Genomic DNA, 6,224 nt, shown 5'->3' with positions numbered 1-6,224 from the left:
GTGTGAAAACATGCTTTTTCGGCCTTAAAATAGCTAAATTTAATTCCATTCGATGCCTTGATATGTTTGTTAAGTGGTTTCAGGTTTAGAAGGTAAAGATTGGGTTGAAGGAATGAAGAAAAAGCATGCAAAGTGGGAGAACTCATGAAGAAATGAAGGAACCGTAAAGCTGTCAAGGCTGACCTCTTCGCACTCAATCGACCATAACTTGAGCTACAGAGGTTCAAATGAGGCGGTTTCAGTTGCGTTGGATAGCTAACATTCGGGGCTTCGAAATGATGTAAAATTTACCATATGTTATTTCGCGTTTAGGGGCGCGTACGTGCCATGTACGCGTGCGCGCTGATGCTGCTCGTGGCCCACTAAAGATGAAATCGCTGAGGGCGATTTCTGAAGCACTTTGGGCCCAACCCAACTTATTTCTAATGCTATTTCATGCAGAATTCAAACTTGGGCAAGGGAGGGAGCAATTGTTTGTAGCATTAGCATCATGTAGGTTAGTTCCTAGAGAGAGCAGCCCCCTCTTCTCTCTAGAATTAGGTTAGGTTAATCCATCTTAGATCTAGGCTTAATTCAATGTTCTCATCTTATTTCCTTTACAATTTCTTGTTCTACTACTCTATTCTTCTTAGTTCTCTTGTTAATTCTATTTTTATGTCTCTTTTATGTTTATGAATGCTCATGTTGAATTTGTTTACATTTAATGAAATTTAATGTTTGATGTTATTTTATTGATGATTTGAGTTGTTGATTTACTTTTCTTGTAATTGGTAGTTGGTAGATTTATTATTCTTGCATTTTTACTATGCTTTCCTTTTATGCCTTCCAAGTGATTGACAAAATGCTTGGTTGGTCTTTAGAGTAAATTTTGAGCATTCTTGGCTTGGGAAGAGTAATTGGGCAATCTTGAGTCATTAATACCCAATTTAGATTGGTGATCTAGAGTTGTTAGTCAATATCATTTTCAATGACTTTAATCTTTTGCTAATTTGATTAGTGAGTTGATTAGGATGTTTGACTTGAGACTAACTAGTCTTGTTTGACTTTCTCTCATGGAAGATAACTTACACCTTCTTCCAATGTTGGGGATGATAAAATGAGATAAATTCTTGTTTATTATTGTGATATGATTAATTAGCCTTGTTTGACATTCTCCCTATGTGAAGATGACATGATACCTTCTTCTATTTGTTGGAGTTGACTAAATAAGATGAATTGATCATTGTATGACTAGGATAGAAAGCCTATGATCTCAACCCTTACCATGAATGTCTCTCTTCTTTACTTGCTTCCTTTAATTGTTTGCTTGATTTACCTTTCTTGTACATTTAATTTCTCGCCCTTTATCAACCAAAACTCCTTTTACCCCTTCATAGCCAATAAGCATACACTTCATGGCAATTCCTCGTGAGACGACCCGGAGTCCAAATACTCCGGTTATTTCTTATTTGAGGTTTGTTCTTTGTGACAACTCAAATTTTTTATTGGGAGGATTGTTTGTTGTTGTAGAACTATACTTTGCAACGAGGATTCATTAATTTTGAGAAATTCTATACCATCAAAGAATTCGCTTATCATAGATCTGATCAACCTTTCTCCTTCAGTTCCACTTAATAGTGATGTTCCAGAAAAATTTTGCAGAGGAAAATATGTCTCCTATAGTCGCTTGCGAGTGTTTGGCTGCAGAACTTTTGTTTACATTCCAAGAGATGAAAGGTCTAAACTTGATGAAAAGTCAAAGCAGTATATTTTCATGGGTTATGGTCACGAAGACTTTGGTTACAGATTATGGGATCCGGTGAGCAAGAAGATAATTAGAAGCCGATATGTGATTTTTCTTGAAGACCAAACTATTGAAGACTTGGAGAAGACAGATAAGCCTACTGTAACTATTAGACGTTTTACTAATGATGAATCTGGTCCTTCCACTAGACCTCCCGTTGACGGGGGAGATGTACAAGTTGATAATGATGGTGATGATTTGCATGATGAACCTACACCTCAACTTGAGGTGCCAGATGTTGAAGTTCCACCTGAACCACCAGTTGAGCCTGAATTGAGAAGATCTACTAGAGAGCGTCATTCTTCTAAAAAATACTCTCCTCATGAGTATGTGATGAACACTGAAACTGGGGAGCCAGAAAGCTACTAGGAAGCTATGTCTGATGAGCATAAAGAAGATTGGTTGAAGGCCATGCAAGAAGAAATTAAATCCTTGCATGAGAATCATACTTTTGAATTGGTGAAGTTGCCGAAGGGTAAGAGAGCATTCAAGAATAAATGGGTGTTCAAATTGAAAGCGGGTGAAAGTGCCTCACGGCCAAGGTACAAAGCTCGATTGGTTGTGAAAGGCTTTGACCAAAAAAAAGGTATTGATTTTGAGAAGATTTTCTCTCCAGTTGTAAAGATGTCCTCTATTTGAGTTGTGCTTGGATTGACGACTAGCTTGAATTTAGAGGTTGAGCAACTTGATGTGAAGACTGCATTCCTTCACGGTGATATAGATAAAGAAATTTATATGGAACAACCAGAGAATTTTAAGGTTAAAGGAAAAGAGCACCTTGTATGCAAGTTGAAGAAGAGCTTATATGGGCTGAAGCAAGCGCCAAGGCAGTGGTACACGAAGTTTGATTCCTTCATGGAAGGTCATGGGTATAGTAAGACTTCTTCTGATCATTATGTATATGTTAAGAAATTCTCTGATGGTGATTTTATAATTCTCTTGCTTTATGTTGATGACATGTTGATTGTTGGTCATGACACTAAGAATATTGAAAGTCTTAAAAAAGACTTGAACAGATCCTTTCCTATGAAGGATTTGGGTCCTGCAAATAAAATCCTTGGCATGAGTATCACTCGTGACAGGAAGAATGGAAAATTGTGGTTGTCACAGCAGAAGTATATTGAGAAGAATTTAGAAAGGTTTAGCATGAGTAATTCCAAACCTGTTAGTACTCCACTTGCTAGTCATTTCAAGCTGAGTTCGCAGCAATGTCCTACAAGTGAGAAAGAGAAAGCAGAAATGAAGAAGATTCCATATGCATCTGCAGTTGGCAGTTTGATGTATGCTGGTTTGCACCAGGCCGGATATTGCTCATGCAGTTGGAGTTGTTAGTCGGTTTCTCTCTAATCCTGGCAAGGAACACTGGCAAGCAGTGAAGTGAATTCTCAGATACCTTAATGGTACTTCTAGAGTTTGTTTATGCTTTGGGAGTGTCCAACCTGTGTTGGATGGTTACACAGATGCGGATATGGCTGGGGATCTTGATTCAAGAAAGTCTACTTCTGGTTATATGATGACGTTTGCAGGGGGAGCTGTATCGTGGCAATCTCGACTTTAGAAATGTGTTGCTTTGTCTACTACAGAGGCAGAATACATTATTGTTGTTGAAGCTTCTAAGGAACTCTTGTGGGTGAAGAAATTTCTACAAGAGTTATACATCAATCAAGAGAAGTTTGTGCTATTCTGTGACAGTCAGAGTGATATCCATCTCAGCAAGAATCCGACGTTTCATTCCCGATCGAAGCACATAGAAGTGAGGTATCATTGGATATGTTAAGCGCTTGAAATGAAGTCATATGCACTTGAGAAGATCCATACTGATGATAATGATTTAGATATGATGACGAAAAGTTTACTTGTAGTGAAGTTTGATTCTTGCAAAGAGAAGGCAGGTTTGGTGGAACAGCCTATCCCTACTTGAATTGGTGAGGGGAAGATTTGTTGGTGGGTCCCTAATCTCAAGTGTCACCCACACAACTTTTTTTAAAACAAAAATAAATAAATAAATAAATAAATAAATAAATAAATAAATAAATAAATAAATAAATAAATGTGGCTAAGCCACGGTGGGAGAGAGAGACAGAGATTAGAGATCTTTCATTTTGAAAGAAGAGAAAAATAAAAGGCAAGCAAAGGAAGCAGAAAACTTCGGCGCCGAAGAGAAGAAGAATTTGGGAGAAAAAGGGCAAGTCAACTTTGATTCGATTGAACCGGTAAACTTGCTCCATTTTTTATGAAATTTTAGTATGTTATTCCTGGTATAAAAATGAACATTAGGATATAACTTGCTAGTTGTATTGCCTTCTCTTTTGCCTGATTTGAGATACCCACTTTGTAGATGGTTTATGTTTATTCCATCACTTTTGATGATGTATTTTGTTGATTGTTGAGATGCCTTAGTGTCACTAGGAAGACTGTTTGTGTACCCATTATTCTGATAGTGGAAGATTTTATTGGACTAGGTCCCGTAAGTTTTTTATCCCTATTTTGGAAGTTTTTCCATGTTAAAATTCTGGTGTCTGATTATTTAATTTCTGCCATTATATTTATTGCTTGGAGTATCTTTGGTATTGCCTATTTAATCGCACAAGTTGTGAAAAAATTATTTATGGTGCTTCCGCTATTAAACAAATTTTTGTTTTGAATATTGTTGAGTTTTCAACACCTTGCAAACTCCACACCAAAATTAAAAAGCGTTTATGTTCCCGTTAGTGTAACTTGAATAACCACGTAACACCTTAACCAAGTAAAGCACATTCATGTGGAAGCAAGGTGCTAGTTTGGATGGCAAATCTTTTGCATGCATAAACAAAAACTGATGTGCCAAAATGGGACCAGTAATAAGTTTATTCGAACTGATTTTAGAGGCTCATATGATGTGCAATGGATTAGGGATGGCAAAATTTTCTGAGACGGGGGGATTTCTGCGAGGACTGCTTCGAATGGGGATCCGATTGTGGAGAATTTTTTCCGTGGAGATGGGGATGGGAGACAAAATTCCCCCGAAGCAGGCACGGGGACCTGAGCGGCGATCCCCGCCCCGTCCCCGCTATTCTCCGAAATTTATGAATTCTTTGAATTATCCTTAATAGTTTATTTCTCATATATATTTTTTAGTCATTTTTTACACACACACACACACACACACACACACACACACACACACACACATATATATATATATATATATATATATATATATATATATATATATATATATATACAGAAACCCAAAACTCCTAATCTTTATTTGCATAACCCTTCTTCAATTCAGAGATTCTAAGGCTGTCCATACTCCATCCAACCTCTCTGCAGCCACCTCCTCGTCACCCTTCTCACCGCATCGTCACACCTCACCATGCCATCACCCTTACCGCGTCGTAATTTCTATTTGCGGCGTTCCTTTTCGTAACTCTGCCGTCGTGTCCATTCTCCTCTCTATTGCCGCATCTCCCACCTCGTCCACTGTTTTTTCCTTTGGCTCGTCATTGCATCCCCCCATTGCGTTATTTCGAAAGAAGTCACCATCGTGTCATTTAGACTTTTGTATAAAATCTTGAAGTTTTTGTATAAGATAGATACTTGCAGCTCTATTCATATGAAAATTAATAATTAGTTAGAACTATTTTGTAGATGGGGAATGGGATCCCCGCGAAAAATGGGGTCCTGTGGAGAATGGGAATAGGGAGCAATATTCCCCCATAGCGAGGAATAGAGACGGGGATGGGGAGTAGGGAGGCATCCCCTGCCCCTGCCCTGCCCCATTGACATCCCTACAATGGATAATGATTACTTCAGCTAATGGGGCAGTCAAATTAATTTTTAAAAAATATTATTTTTTAGATTTATCTCAGATATTTTATCAATTAAATTAGTTTTACAAAAATTATAAATTAATTATTTTTGTTTCTCTGTCATTCTATTAACAATTTTTGTCTAAAATTGATAAAATTGATAATATAAAATGTTAATTGACAATATATATAACACCTAATCTAATATGTTCAATTAGACACTAAACAAATATGTTTAAAAATCTATTAATTTAGTCATTAAATTATATTAAAATTAGGATTTATTTAATTAAAAAATGAATAAATTAAGAAATTTTGATACAACTTTCAATTAGACATACTAAATGTTGACGCATATTGTTAATGGAATGGCAAAAGAATAAAAATGATTAATTTATAATCTTTGAAGGACCAAATTAATTGACAATGAATTATAACTCAAATGGCATAGTCTCCCCATACTCAATTAAGAGGTTACAAGTTCGAGTCTCCTATCTTTTGATTAAAAAAAAAAGAACCAAATTAATTAATAAAATATTTTAGTGACAATTTCATAGAGACTAATTTGACCATTACCTCCTTGTTTTAAAGTCAACCTTCCTTATTTTTTTAAGGACGCTTTTTAAATGTTCCCAAAACACAATCAC

This window comes from Arachis ipaensis, chromosome B10, assembly GCF_059453495.1.
Source record: "Arachis ipaensis isolate K30076 ecotype BB chromosome B10, ASM5945349v1, whole genome shotgun sequence".
NCBI classification, from domain to species: Eukaryota; Viridiplantae; Streptophyta; class Magnoliopsida; order Fabales; family Fabaceae; genus Arachis; species Arachis ipaensis.
Note: the sequence above shows the minus strand (reverse complement) of the source record.